Below are 16,509 nucleotides of genomic sequence, written 5' to 3' on the forward strand. Positions count from 1 at the left end.
GCCTGGGAAAATCACTTAATCCCATTTGCCTCAGTTTTCAGATCTGTAAAATGATCTGGAGAAGAAAATCATACATTACTTATGTAATTTTGTCAAGAAAATGTTAAATAAAATCAAAGAGTTTAACACAACTGAAATGGCTCAACAAAACACTAAGTATCAACTCATCTCATATCCATCTTTTCTGATGGAATTCAAATAGGAATAGTCCTGGAAGCAGATGCTATATTGCTATTATTCTTTTAGATTTAATATTTTTATTAAAAAAATTATTTCTATTTTACCTTCACTTCCAAATATGTTCCTCCCCTCTTGCTTCCCCAGAGAGCCACCCCTTATAGCAAAATATAAAAAAGGAGAAAAAAAAGCAATTCAGCAAAACTGACCCAAACAACAATTTGATCTGACAATACATGTAACTTTCTATACCCGTGGAATCTCTGCAAACAATTTTCTTCAACTCCCTGGTTAATACAGTGCCAGTCACACAGTAGAATTTAATAAGTGATTCTTGACTTCTTCAGTCAAGCTTAGTCATTATAATTTTGTAGCATTCAATCTCATTTTTTTTTATTTTTTGTTAATGTTATTTTTGTAATTTTAATTTTATTCATTTTGAATTTAAGCATATATTTAATATTCTACCAATTAGTATCCAGGTCTATGAAGTGATGGCCTTTTGTTTGGGGACTCAAGATTGCCTTCTAAAGATGTGCAGGATGTCCAACTCTTCATGACTCCATTTGGTATTTTACAGAGGTAAGTAACTTACCCAGGATCTCATAACTATTAAGTGTCGGAAGATAGATTTGAACTCATCTTTCTAATTCCAGATCCAGTGCTCTATCCACTGCACTACTTAGCTGTCACTTAGATAGTACCTAATATTTTACAAAGCATTTCACATATATTAATTCATATTAGAGTCCTTCATATTAGAGTGGGAGAGTTCCCTTCTCCCACGTAATATATTAATTCATACATAATTCAATTTGACTGTCAAGCAAAATGAGATAAAGGGAACAGGTCTTTTTTTTTGGGGGGGGATTGTAGAAAACTAATGTCTGATCCTGTGGTATCAAGCTGCAGTAGTGCTTCAGTTTAAAATCTTAAGTGAGTTGACTAGATGTTGAATGACTTGGCTAGAATCATACAACTAATATGTCAGATAAACTTGGGTCATCCTGTCTCCCAGCACACCTTTCTTTGTATTCCATTCTCTCAGGGAAGGAGCATCATCTCTTATTTGCTGATGAGGATAGAGACACAAAATTAATTTGCCAAAGGACACACAATAATTAAGTGACAATAAAAACCAATCATAGAGCTTCTGACTCCAAATCTGTTGCTCAAAAACATTTTTGGAATACTACTTTCTTTGGAATTATCTAAGATGGTCTATAAGCCAACTATGAAAACCACATGCTAATTAAACTACAGTAATTTCCTACTATTGGGTATACTAAATGAAGTGTTATTTAAATAAAATTTAAAGGAGGAATTCCAGAAATGTTTCAATTAGCATCGTTGGAATAAGCCCTCAAGATGACCATTCTGAAAGAGACAACTTGTTTTTGTGTATGTATATTCTGGTATTAAAAAAACCTAATATTAAACATATTATACAGTTAAACCTCATCTATATATAAATAGATGCAAATTAGTACTGTATGGCTGAGAGGAGAGAGTGAAGAAAAAAGGGGAAATGATAGACCATTGGGAAGAGAAAGAAATGAGGAATGTATTAAGAGGGAGAGAAAAGGGGAATAAAAATAAAAGAAAGCCTGTTTTCTGGAAAATAGATGGGGAAACTGGGCTAGGATTTACTAGGACACAGTTGGGTTTCTCCTGCAGCATTGGGAAACCTCTGAATCTGAAGAAGACATGGTAAGGAGGAGGGTCGGTATGTTAGAGTGTTTGTCTTTGTTGTGGATTCACTTTGCACTTTAAAAAAAAATTGACAGAGAAAAGAAAGAAATTGAAAGAAGAAGCCATCACCTGAAGATGAAAGTTCAAAACCTGAATTTGGAGAGTGACGGAGGTGTAAAAGTAAATGCAGGAGTTGCAAGAGCCTTGAACTGAATGAGACCTGGGTAAAAGAGACTTCACTTTAGGGGGAGGGTGGAGTTTATTTCTTAAAAAAAAAAAAAAGCCCGAACATACACAGAAAAAGGATTCTGAGAAACCAACTTGGCTCTAGGATCATCCCAATTCCAGGTTCATCTAATCGAAGTTGCTCAAAGAAGCACACGCAGACAAGTCTCTTTGCTGTTAACCTCCAACAGCCACACACACCAACACCCCCACTCCCTGTCTTCCCTTTGCCCTTCCTCCCCTCCTCCTCGCCCAGCACCACTGCCTGGGAGAGCACAGAGTAAAACTCAAACTTAGCCCCAACAGGTTAATATTGTAGAAAGTGACGTGATCTAGCTTTAGGAATTCCTTCCTACAAACTTGATAGAAAAAGTGGTCCTTTTGTGGCGTAGGTCAGAGCTGCTAATGAAAGGATAACGGGACTGGAATTAGACAAAGTGGCCGCTTTTTAAAGAGTTCCCCTCTCCCACGCAAGCAGCAGCAGCAGCAGCAGCGACAGCAGCAGTGCATCCCTTCTGCCAGGAGAAGTCGAGGCTCCCGCTATAGCAGGAACCCAGGCAGAGAGAATGGATCATACCTGGGTATAAACAGGTTAGAGTCAAGCGTTCCAGAATGAGAGGAAATTGCTTTAATGTGTATGTGTGTTTTTACCTGTAATTTTGAGATTCCCCTGAGCTCCTGTTTTCTTCTCCTAGAAGATTTCCTTAAACTGCACAGAGTATGTCAGAGAAAGGAAAGAAATACCAGAAGTTGGGGGCTCTTAAGTAATTTAAAGACTTCCCTCTCTTCCTTTTCTCCCCCTTCCTCCTCCTCTTTGAGAGGGCTGGGTTTCCTCCCTCCCTAACAGCTGGAGCGAGACTTTCAGTCCACTCCCATTCATTCACTTCTATCTTCCTTATTCCATAGAGATTTTACCCCTCCCTTCTTTAATCCCTGAAATATATCAGAAGAAAGTTTCTCCTGTCAATCTTGCAAAAAATTATTCTTCTTCTCTTCACTCTACTCCCTGTGACCCCTCCCTCATGTTCTTCTCTCTTATCTGGGTTTTCCATTTTTCACAGTAGTGTCCCTGAAGTATTTAGAAATTAACTTTCATGGCTAAGGAGAAGGAATGCAGACCTGCAAATACCCTGAGTAGCTAGTTATGACAGTGGGTCATATAAATGTGTCATATAACAATGGGGATACAAATGGCCAGGCAGAGAAATAAAATTAGGGCCACATAGGTATACTCTTTAACTAGCCAGTCCTTTTCAACCATGACCCAATCTATCCTTCCTACAGCATCTGGAATCAATAAGGTTTAACCTAAACATAGCCTGTGGTGATATGAAGGCACAATTTCCAGAAAAGTTTGGAAAAATACATGCCTATACATTTTTAACAAAATTTTTTTAAAAGCAGGAACCTTTCCCCCAAGATTTCTTATTTATTTCCCTGATACATTTCCTATTTATTTTATTTCAAACACCCAAATCATGATGATCTTAAGAGAAAATCAAATTATATGTCATAATTTTATGTTCCTAAGCTAATTACATGACTTTATATGTGAAAAAACTGTTAAATAATTTACACAGCTATTGTATACATATGTGAAAATACATACATATTTTCTTATAATTCCATGGTTTTTAAATTTTCCAATTGTTATGCTTTTCCCCAAGGGAGATATAATAATCAACAAACATCTGCTAAATACCTACTCTTTGAAGCACCGTACTAAACACTGAGGTGTGTGTATGTGTGTGTGTGTGTATGTGTTTGTATGTGTGTGCACCTGTGCACACATGAGCGTGCGCATGAGAGAGAGAGAGAGAGAGAGAGAGAGAGAGAGAGAGAGAGAGAGAGAGAGAGAGAGAGAAAGTTTGCTGGTGCTTGCAAGATTCAATTAAACTAAGTTCTTGCCCTCATGTAGACTTTAGTTTAGGAAGGAGCATAATGGTTAGTGGGTCTGTAGACTTATCACAAGTAAGTAGCTGTTTTTCTCTTTCCCCACTTTTCAACTTCTTTTCTAATTATTTTATCTAAATTTATTTTTTCCTGCTTAAACCTTAAACCTGTTCATGCCAGATACAGATACTGTTTCCCCTCACTTAGAACATTCAGGGTTGCCTAATCCTGTAGTGAATCCTGTCTTAGAATTCTTATTTGCCATGCCCTCTCTAATTCAATTGCAATACAATAAGGTCTCTACAATAAGCCTTATCTTCAATGTTCTTCTGGTTAAAGACTGCTCTTGGATTTCCCATGGTTCTAGGAACTGGGACACATTTGATGATAGAATGAAAAAGAGAGAGGCTTGCAGCTTTCAGATTAGATTGTCCCCCAGTCATTTCACTTCCATTTGTATGCTGAGCTGTTATTCTGGATCCTCTCTGGAAAACATCATAACAATAGTACCAAAAAGGCCCCACAACAATGATACTCCATACTTGATGCTAGGTTATCATTGCACAGACCTTCTTAGCTTTGAAACCCCCAAATTGCCAGTCCTACTTCCTTATACTTAGTTGTTATCCCAGCAAGGATGGACCTCACAAAAACTCCAATTTATTTTCCATAGAGCATGCCTTCATGAACATTTTTGTTCATTTCTTAGCATAATTGAATTTTTAACCCTTGACCTATGGGTGGACTAAAACAGTTGCTTAGTACACAGAGTGGACCCTGGTGGTTGAGTCATGCCCAAGGTGTGGCTACCAAGGCAATCACTTTGGTGTGTTCTTAGTCATAGTGGCTGCCAACCTGTTATCCTCCCTTTCAGACCACAGTCTCTCACATGTGCCCAGCCCCACCCCTACACTGCCCCAGCTAAATAATGTCACCTTATACTCTCCAAGAGGTAAAAAAAAAAAAAAAAAAAAAAAAAAGCTCTCCAATAACTGGAGAGAGCTATTAAAAAAAATAGCAAAAATAATAATTTCACATTTGTGTAGTACTTGTAATTTTCAAATGTTTTTCTTATGACAACCCTGTGAGGTAAGTTCTATTATCCTCAAATGACAGATGAGGAAATAAAAGCTCCCAATAGAATCCAGACCCTGGAGAACATTTTCCAGTATTCACTAACTGGGAATGGACTGCCTTGAAGAATCCTCAGAATGCTTAACCTCTGATGGGTAGATAAGGTGATTAAATGTACTTTTCTCCAGCAAAAAGTGACAGGGTCAGGCTACAAGGTTATAGTATTCCCCATGGATTGAAAACTGAAGAGAATAGCCCTTCAAACCTTATCACCTAGGGGGGGGGATGTTATATAAAAAAACCTAATAAAAAGTTTAGGGAGCTAAATTCTACAGAAATTAATAATAGCCCTCAGGAAGCTTTCAGTAAAAGCAAAGAATGCCTGCAAGGAGAAAGCCTGGGTACCTTTACTTTTCTATTTTATTTTGAGTTTTAATTTCCAGAGTACAAGCTCTATCTTCCCTCATAGTAAATGTCTGTCTTTCAGATTGACTAGGTGTACCTAAGAAATAAAAGCATATTTCCAAGAAGATGGCTCTTCTACTGTGTTATGCATGCAAAACATCTCATTTGAAATAAGAAATATTTATGTCCATTTCACTTTGTTCCTTCATTCCAATCAAATGGCACTCTGGAAAGTTAGTATTCAGGATAACAGGGATAGTAGGACAGAGGGGAAATGAGGAAAAATCAACAACTGGCATGTACACTGTGTTGCCAAAACTTACAACAATAAAACTAAACATTCTGTTCTGGGAGATAATTTGTCTTTTCTTCCAAAGTGGCCCTAAGTTTATTGGATCCAGGAGGAAACTTCTCTTCCCCTAAGATAGAAGTAGAGATGTTGGTGGTCACACATAGGAGTATACCTAATAGTTGGAATCACGTTTCATCCCCAGCATTTAGGCAGTTGGTGATAGCAAGTGGTCCTTTCAGTCTCTTCAGAAGTCTGCAGAGACCACAGGAAATTTTTTATAAGGTTTGACAGTGACATTGCAAATAGAGAGAAGTCGTTTATGGGAGAAACAGCAGCAGCAGCAGTGAACCTTTGCATCTGAGTAAAGTTAAGGTCCCAAGTTTCTTCTTTTAGGAGAGAGGGAAATCCATGCTTATGACAGCTCCAGATGGTAGAAGTATTATTATTGCTTCTATTGCTTCCTTTTGCCCATTATCCTGAATTGTCCTTAATTTACCTTCCTATGGAGCAGATGGAAAGTTAAGCTGCCTCTCCTCATGGCAGGGGTTATCAAAGAGGATAAATGAGAAAGATCTGGTTTTCTCAGGTATGAAGAATTTAGCTGATGCACTTTAATAATTAAGAGATAGCGTTATATAGTGGATTGCAAGTAGTTCATCTTGAAGCTAGAAATGCCTAGATTTAAGTTCTATCTCTGACACATATTGGCTGCCTAACGCTGGAGAACTCACTTAACCTCTCAATGTAACTCAGAAGCTCTTTAAGGTTATAAATTGAAGAGACAATGCACACTGCTTTGCTAGAGTTTTTTCACTTGTGAAAAATTAAATAAATTATAAATCTATGAAATAAATATGGTCCTTAGTCCCTACTCTAAGAATTTCCACTAAAAATCGGTTTAAGGTGATATTTATACCACATGTTTGTATATACCAGTCTGCTTTTCCTTAAAAAGGAATATTTTACATGAATCAGAATTAATATCTTATCTACCTGCTTTGATTATCTAATAACTGCACTTAGTGAGTGGTATGTAATATAGATATGAACAGAAAGATAGGACAATGGAAAAGACTCTAGATAATTTGGGCTCTCTTTGGGGTAGAGTTGAACTCAGAAACTACTTCTTGTCATACTAACTCCTTCCATAGCACTAGTGAAACTTTTAAAATTTAATGAGTCTTCATGGAAACTTTAAATTTTAAAGATTCTTCAGAGACAGGGCAGGGGCATGACAGAGGTCAAATAGTTCTGTAGGTTTGTGAGATGGCCTTTTGAGATATACTTTTTAAAGTTTAAAAAGAACCCATTTGGAGATGGGAAGAAGGGGTGTTTGTAGAATGTCTGCTGATCACAGAATTGTAGGTCTAAAAGTAATGGCCTTAAGAAAGCACTATTACCATCATTAAACTTAGCTATCAAACTTAGCTATCCTGACTGTCTGGAAGCATCAGGAACATAAGGTCATAAATCAGGAGCTAAAAGAAAACTTTGTGATTTTAGGATTATAGAATTAGGTGAGAAATGGAGGCTTGTGGAGGTTAAATGAATTGTCCAAATCCCAGAAACCATCAGTAATGGAGCCAGAATTCAACTGTGGTCTACTGATTCTAAATTTAGGTCACTTTCCACTGTCTTATGCTGTCTCCCCAAGTCATTAGATGCAGTCAATGCATACTTTGGATTAAATCCAATCCTCTTGACTGCTTTTTACCTCATAGTATAGTGTAATGCCCACAAAAGTATAGATCATTTATAAGGAAATGGAATCTTCCTTCCTGTCTCCCTCCCTTCCTCCTTCCCTTCTTTTCTCCCTCCCTCTTTCCCTTCCTTCCTTTCTTCCTTTTTTCCTTCCTTCCTCCCTTTTTCCCCTTCCATTTTTCCTTTTTCCCCTTCCATTTTTCCTTTTTCCTTCTTTCCTTCCTTTCTTTCTTTCCTTCCCTCTCTCCTTTCCTTTTCTTCCTCCTTCCCTGTTCCTTTCTTCCTTCCTTTACTTTTTTTGTTTTTCTTTCCTTTCTGTTGAGCTATTATGCAGTAAGGGTTTCAAAAATATAATATGCTCGAGACAGTTAGGTGGTGGCTCAGTGGATAGAGCACAAGTCCTGAAGTCAGGAGGACCAGAGTTCAAATCTGGCCTCAGACACTTAACACTTCCTAGCTGTGTGACCCTGGGCAAGTCATGTAATCCCAGTTGCCTCAGCAAAATTACATATACATATATATATATATGTATACACATACACACACACTCTTTAGTGTGACTTTGGGCAAGTCATTTAATCCTGTTTGCTTTAGTTTCCTCATCTGTAAAGTGATCTGGGGAAGAAAATGGCAAATCATTCCAATATCTTTGCCATGAAAATCCTAAATGGGGTTAGGAAGAGTTGGACTAGGAAAAAAAAAATGACTGAACAAAAACGAAAAAAAAATTAATCAGTGAAGGGTAGAATGCAAGCTCCTTGAAGAAATCTTTTGGTTCTTTGTATTCAGAACCCTAGCACCTAACAATACTTAGCACATAGTGGTTGCTTCATAAATGCTTTTTCATTGAAATAGAAGAAGGGGAGTTCATATCTCTATCTTTGGGCACATCTTAAATTATCTTTCATATGGATAATTCCTCAGAAGTTTTGATTTTCAGTAAAGGTCTGACTTTATAGATGGGATTAATAATTCAAGCAACTAGTTCATTGCAATTAGAGCAGCGAAAAAAAAAAATCACATGATACTGTCTTCAATTGAAGTCAACCTCCTTCTATATTGAAAACAAAACAATGTTAAATTTCCAAGATAATGAGTCTCAGATGTAGTTTGATGTCAGAGGAAAATATAGACTTTATTAAGAGAGGGGACTCACTTGAATATAGCCAGAGACCAAGACTCGTGAAAAGGTATCTTCCAGGTAGGTCAAAAGAGTAATTTTCCCCCTGCTTGTCATCAGATTCTTTTAACGAGACCCTATAGACATGAGCCAGCAAGGCTGCTCTTTGAGCTTAAGAGGATAAGGAAGGAGAGAGAAAAAAATTGGAACTCAAAATCTTGTAAAAATGAATACTAAAAACTGTCTCGTCACGTAATTGGGAAAAATCACATCTAAAATACTATTTAAAAAACCAAATAAACAAACCTCTCATTGCTCATGAAGGAAGTAGCTAGTTGCAGCAAGCCTGGAGCTAAGCTGAGATCTGTGTATGTCAGCAGGGGCATGAGTGGAGCTTTGAAACTAGTAGAGGAGATGCATGAGGCTAGACAGGAAATGGAAAGAACATGCTGTTCTATGATAAGTGTTTAAATGAAGAACTTCTGGATGGTGATCTAAATGCATTACCAAAGCAACTCAAAATTCATTGCATAATTATACAGATTTGTGTATACTTAGCACACACACTTGGCAGATTTTGTAGGCTCAAAGCATCTAGAAAAGAGAGGAACTTTGAAATTGTCTAGTCACCTTTATTTTAGAGATGAGGAAATGGAGACCTAGCTGGGGAAGGGACTTGTCCAAGATCACACAGAAAGTGGCAGTGATGGATATTAACCTAGGTCCTCTGGCTCCAAATAAAATTTCATATTTGTTAGGTTCTTACTAAGTGCTAATGAGATAATGAGATATTAGGTTCTTATTAAGTGCTAAGTCGGTACTTGACAATTCTCTAGTTCCAGCCTTTACTGGGAGTGTAACCCCTTCAAACTCCCAGGGAGGAGCTTGCATGCTTAGGGGGAGCAAGTTCATTGATTGAAGTAATTAAAAGATAAAAAGATTAAAAGATAAAAGAAGGCGACACTTGAGAGATAGAGAGTCTTGTCTGGGCCAGAGTTGAGGCAGCTCTGCAGGAAGAAGTCTCTCCTCTAGACCAGAGAGCGATTGGCAGTTTCTGGAGACAACAGCACATTACATATATTTATTGCAATTATTAATCTTTCCTGTTTGTTTTGTAATTTTCAAGTGCAGACTGTGTTATATATAAAACATTTTTCTGATTAGTTTTTTTTATTAGTTAATTGTTCCTATGGTTACAAATTATTGTTGTATAGCTGATATAGATGTGATTATTTTAATTTCTTACCTAGTTTAAAAAAGTATAAGGTTTTCTGCTGCATCCAAGGCCATCTGCAATCATCTTGATCTATATCTGGCTACTGGACCCAGGTGACTCTAGAGGAAAAAGTAAAGCTGGTGATTTTGTACAATCCTGCCTCACTTAAATCCAATTCACTTACATGTTATAGCATCATCTTCCTGATGTCATGGTCCTCTTCAAAAATAAAGGAGAAACAACAAAAATCCTTAAAGTATACAAAAACCACTGGGTAATCTAATATTATCCGCTTCCTCATACATTACACCTCTATAGGGTTTTAAGGTTTAAAAAACGCTTTATATATGTTTCTCATTTAAAACCTTAGTCTTTCTATTTCTAACAAACTATCTAGATGTGTCCCCTTCCTCTATAGCCTAATAATCTTTCTTTTCTTCCTGGCCCCTGGAACCCTAGCTGCTTGGTTTTACTATGGCTGTCACTTAGCTGTTTGGAACCAATCAGATCCACATTGTTATAAAACTGCAGAGTTGTTTTGGTCCCAGAACTGACCTGAAGATGGCCCTAGAATCTCAGCAAGTGCTTGTTATAATTATGTGCCACATCCATAGAGTAACCCCAGTTCCTTCCATGATGTGATGGATATTCCTTCAATGGCTTGCATTTTGTCACACACTGTCTAACAGTGCTAGAATTGTATCCCTTCTTTGCCCTCTTCTGTCTTTGGTAATATCTGCCCTCTGCTCAATGGATTGAATCAGAATTCTGTTTTAAAGGGTATAGTACACACCTTAATTAGAGTGTCTAGCTTTGGAGACAACATTTGTCTCATTGCAGATGTGGATATTGCCTTAGAATTCTTCCCTTGATGGTTTTGCATCTCCCTTCATGTTTCCTTTTCCTGTTAAATCATGTGCCCTTCCAATAAATACACTGAACAAGGACATTTTGCTTCCAGCATTTACCAGCCTGTTTAATTCTTCTGTGAAGTTTTTTTTAGTCCTACCAGTAGACCTTAACAATGATAGATAGATAAATACATACATAGACATAGAGTGAGTTAATTAACATTTTTCATGCACTCAAATTTAATTCCAAAGGAATTTTTTTTGCCATTAAAATATCTGACCATTTCTACTTATGTTTTAGATGAATATTGTGTGATTGTGGATTTCTTCTGGGAAAAAAAAAGCATGTAGACATAAAATAGAAGAAATGCTTTCTTAAAGCAAACTAATTGTCTGTCCAGGGTTGGCATTCAGTTCTAGCAGAGGTTTCCAGGGATGATACAGTCACCCTGTTTGGGGTGTCCATTCAGATGGATACTTATGTAGTATGCATGATTATGAGATTAGAGAGGAAGCTGGGGTGAGGGATTAATAGAGACTGAGCTTAACATCAAGGAAAGAGAAATAATAGGTTCCTGATAATGAAGGTTGGCATTCTTCTTCTGGTATCCTATCTAAACTAAGATAATTTACAAAAATAAGAGTCCATAGTCCCTGTGTATTTTACCCTGACCAGACCAAAGCTAGAGGGTTGTGGTAAATTGTGAGCACTATGTTTTAGGATGAACTGGAGAGTGTCCAGAGGAAGACAGTCTGAATAGTAAAGACTTTTTTATTTTGAATGGAAATTGGTTAAAGGAATTAGCCTAGAGAAACCTCAGAGGGGACACAATAGCTGTCTTTAGAGACTTGAAAGATTGCCATATGGAAGATAAATTAAAATTGTTCTCCTTGGATCCAGAAGACAAAGCTAAGAGTAATGAGTAGAATTTGTAAAATGATTAATTTAAGCTTGATGTCAGGAAATTTTCTAACATTTAGTCCTAGCTAAAAGTGGAATGGGCTTTTTCAAGAGATGATGTGTAGTCTTCTTGTTGTAGGTCTGTTTTCAAGAAGAGATTGGATCATATTTCAAATTATTGTCATGATAATTCTTTTGGGCTGAATTAAATAACTATTGAACTCTTTTCAATATCTGGGATTTTGTGATACCACAGAAGTTTTGCTGTGAGTGGAAAATATTGGATCATAAGCAAATTAGATGCTCATGAAATAAATTACCTGCAAACTATGAATAGGTGAAGAGCTCATGATCAAAAAAAAGAAATAAAAAGGTTAATAGGAGGGAAAATAGATAATCTTAGTTATGTAAAATTAAAAATCCTTTTCAAAAGCAAAACTAATACAGCTAAAATTAGAAGAGAAATAGGTAAGAGGGAGGGAATCTTTGCAGTAAGTTTCTTTAATAAAGGTCTCTTTTTTTACAACACATAGGGAACTGACCTAAATTTCTAAAAATAAAAGACATTCTCCAGTTGAAAAATGGTTAAGGGATATAAATAGAAAGTTTTCAGAGAAAGAAATCCAAGCTATCAATAACCATATGAAAAAAATGTTCTAAATGTCTAATAATTAGAGAAGAGCAAAGTAAGACAACCCAAAGGTACCATCTCATACTTATCAGATTTTTTTTTTTTTTTTTTTTTTTTTAAATTTTTTATTTTATTTTATAATTATAACATTTTTTGACAGTACATATGCATGGGTAATTTTTTACAACATTATCCCTTGCACTTACTTCTATTCAGATTTTTTCCCTTCCTCTCCCAACCCCCTCCCCCAGATGGCAAGCAGTCTTATATATGTTAAATATATTACAGTATAATTTAGATACAATATATGTGTGTAGAACCGAATTTTTTGTTGCACAGGAAGAATTGGATTCAGAAGGTAAAAATAACAGTTTACATTCATTTCCCAGTGTTCCTTTTCTGGATGTAGCTGGTTCTGTCCATCATTAATCAATTGGAATTGGATTAGTTCTTCTCTATGTTGAAGAAATCCACTTCCATCAGCATACATCCTCATACAGTATCATTGTTGAAGTGTATAATGATCTTCTGGTTCTGCTCGTTTCACTCAGCATCGGTTGATGTAAGTCTCTCCAAGCCTCTCTGTATTTCTCCTGTTGGTCATTTCTTATAGAACAATAATATTCCATAACATTCATATACCATAGTTTACCCAACCATTCTCCAATTGATGGACATCCATTCATCTTCCAGCTTCTAGCCACTATGAAAAGGGCTGCCACAAACATTTTGGCACATACAGGACCCTTTCCCTTCTCTAGTAGTTCCTTGGGGTATAAGCCCAGTAGTAGTATGGCTGGGTCAAAGGGTATGCACATTTTGATAATTTTTTGGGCATAATTCCAGATTGCTCTCCAGAATGGTTGGATTCTTTCACAACTCCACCAACAATGCATCAGTGTCCCAGTTTTCCCACAGCCCCTCCAACATTCATCGTTATTTGTTCCTGTCATCTTAGCCAATCTGACAGGTGTGTAATGATACCTCAGAGTTGTCTTAATTTGCATTTCTCTGATCAATAGTGATTTGGAACACTCTTTCATATGAGTGGAAATAGTTTTAATTTCATCATCTGAAAATTGTCTGTTCATATCCTTTGACCATTTATCAATTGGAGAATGGCTTGATTTCTTATAAATTAAAGTCAATTCTCTGTATATTTTGGAGATGAGGCCTTTATCAGAACCTTTAACTGTAAAAATGTTTTCCCAATTTGTTACTTCCCTTCTAATCTTGTTTGCATTAGTTTTGTTTGTGCAGAAACTTTTTAATTTGGTGTAATCAAAATGTTCTATTTTGTGATCAATAATGGTCTCTAGTTCTCCCTTGGACACAAACTCCTTCCTCCTCCACAAGTCTGAGAGGTAAACCATCCCATGTTCCTCCAATTTATTTATGATTTCGTTCTTTATGCCTAAATCTTGGACCCATTTTGATCTTATATTAGTATGTGGTGTTAAATGTGGGTCCATGCCTAGTTTCTGCCATACTAATTTCCAGTTTTCCCAGCAGTTTTTGTCAAATAATGAATTCTTATCCCAAAATTTGGGATCTTTGGGTTTGTCAAAGATTAGATTGCTATTTTTATTCACTATCTTGTCCTGTGAACCTAACCTATGCCACTGATCAACTAGTCTATTTCTTAGCCAATACCAAATGGTTTTGGTGACTGTTGCTTTATAATATAGCTTTAAATCAGGTACACTTAGACCACCTTCCTCTGACTTTTTTTTCATTAGTTCCCTTGCAATTCTCGACCTTTTATTCTTCCATATGAATTTTGTTGTTATTTTTTCTAGGTCATTAAAATAGTTTCTTGGGAGTCTGATTGGTATAGCACTAAATAAATAGATTAGTTTGGGGAGTATTGTCATCTTTATTATATTCGCTCGGCCTATCCAAGAACATTGAATGTCTTTCCATTTATTTAAATCTGACTTTATTTTTGTGGCAAGTGTTTTGTAATTTTGCTCATATAATTCCTGACTCTCCTTTGGTAGATATATTCCCAAATATTTGATACTATCGACTGTTATTTTGAATGGAATTTCTCTTTGTATCTCTTGCTGTTGGATTGTGTTGGTAATGTATAAAAATCCTGAGGATTTATGTGGATTTATTTTGTATCCTGCGACTTTGCTAAAATTCTGAATTATTTCTAATAGCTTTTTAGCAGAGTCTTTGGGGTTCTCTAAGTATACCATCATGTCATCTGCAAAAAGTGACAATTTGATTTCTTCATTTCCTACTCTAATTCCTTGGATCTCTTTCTCGGCTCTTATTGCCAAGGCTAGAGTTTCTAGTACTATATTGAATAGTAATGGTGATAGTGGGCAACCTTGTTTCACTCCTGATCTTACAGGGAAAGGTTCTAGTTTATCACCATTACATATGATGTTTACCGAAGGTTTTAAATATATGCTCCTTATTATTTTAAGGAATAGTCCATTTATTCCTATACTCTCAAGCGTTTTTAGTAGGAATGGATGTTGGATTTTATCAAATGCCTTTTCTGCATCTATTGAGATGATCATATGGTTTTTATTAATTTGATTATTAATATGGTCAATTATACTAATAGTTTTCCTAATATTAAACCAGCCCTGCATTCCTGGTATAAATCCCACTTGGTCATAGTGTATTATCCTGGGGATGATTTTCTGAAGTCTATTTGCTAATATCTTATTTAAGATTTTAGCATCAATATTCATTATGGAAATTGGTCTATAGTTTTCTTTCTCAGTTTTCGATCTACCTGGTTTAGGTATCAGTACCATGTCTGTGTCATAGAAGGAATTTGGTAGGACTCCTTCGATCCCTATTTTTTCAAATAGTTTACATAGCATTGGAGTTAGTTGTTCTTTAAATGTTTGGTAGAATTCACCTGTAAATCCATCTGGTCCTGGGGACTTTTTCTTAGGAAGTTGGTTAATAGCTTGGTCTATTTCTTTTTCTGAGATGGGACTATTTAGACTACTTACTTCTTCCTCTGTTAATCTGGGCAAGCTATATTTTTGAAGGTATTCTTCCATTTCATTTAAGTTATCAAATTTATCGGCATAAAGTTGAGCAAAGTAGCTCCTAACTATTGTTCTAATTTCCTCTTCATTAGTGGTGAGTTCACCCTTTTCATTTTCAAGACTATCAATTTGCTTTTTCTCTTTCCTTTTTTTAATCAGGTTTACTAAGGGTTTGTCTATTTTGTTGGTTTTTTCATAAAACCAACTCTTAGTTTTATTAATTAATTCAATAGTTTTTTTACTTTCAATTTTATTAATCTCACCTTTTATTTTTTGAATTTCAAGTTTTGTGTTTGTCTGGGGGTTTTTAATTTGTTCCTTTTCTAGCAATTTTAGTTGTAAACCCAATTCGTTGGCCCTCTCTTTCTCTATTTTATGCAGGTAGGCCTGTAGAGATATAAAACTTCCCCTAATTACTGCTTTGGCTGTATCCCACACATTTTGGTATGATGTCTCATTATTGTCATTTTCTTGGGTGAAGTTATTAATTATGTCTATGATTTGCTGTTTTACCCAATCATTCTTTAGTATAAGATTATTTAGTTTCCAATTATTTTTTGGTCTATTTTCCCCTGGCTTTTTATTAAATGTTATTTTGATTGCATTATGGTCTGAAAAGGATGCATTTACTATTTCTGCCTTACTGCATTTGATTTTGAGGTTTTTATGCCCTAGTATATGATCAATTTTTGTATAGGTTCCATGAACTGCTGAGAAGAAAGTATATTCCTTTCTGTCTCCATTTAGCTTTCGCCAAAGATCTATCATATCAAACTTTTCTAGTATTCTATTTACCTCTTTGACTTCTTTCTTATTTATTTTGTGGTTTGATTTATCTAATTCTGATAGTGCAAGGTTGAGATCTCCCGCTATTATAGTTTTGCTATCTATTTCCTCTTGCAACTCTCTTAATTTCTCTTTTAAGAATTTAGATGCTGCACCACTTGGTGCATACATGTTTAATATTGATACTGCTTCACTGTTGATGCTTCCCTTTAGCAGGATATAATGCCCTTCCTTATCTCTTTTAATTAGATCAATTTTTGTTTTTGCTTGATCTGAGATGAGGATGGCTACTCCTGCTTTTTTGGTTTTGCCTGAAGCATAATAGATTCTGCTCCACCCTTTTACTTTTAGTTTGAATGTCTCATCCTGTTTCAGGTGTGTTTCCTGTAAACAACATATAGTAGGATTCTGACTTTTAATCCAGTCTGCTAACTGCTTCCTCTTTATGAGGCAGTTTGCCCCATTCACATTTATGGTTAGAAGGACTAATTCTATATTGCTTGCCATCCTATTAACCCCTGCTTA

General features: G+C 36.0%; 1 protein-coding gene across 1 annotated transcript in view; it reads right to left on the bottom strand.

The window, feature by feature from the left end:
- Positions 1-2,911, bottom strand: part of F13A1 (coagulation factor XIII A chain) — a 189,234-nt gene extending 186,323 nt beyond the window's left edge. The window contains exon 1 of the mRNA XM_074270966.1: positions 2,746-2,911. The gene's annotated coding sequence lies outside the window, so the exon portion shown is untranslated. The remainder of the gene's footprint in view (positions 1-2,745) is intronic.
- Between the last annotated feature and the right edge of the window lie 13,598 nt (positions 2,912-16,509).

This window comes from Sminthopsis crassicaudata, chromosome 1, assembly GCF_048593235.1.
Source record: "Sminthopsis crassicaudata isolate SCR6 chromosome 1, ASM4859323v1, whole genome shotgun sequence".
Taxonomy (NCBI): domain Eukaryota; kingdom Metazoa; phylum Chordata; class Mammalia; order Dasyuromorphia; family Dasyuridae; genus Sminthopsis; species Sminthopsis crassicaudata.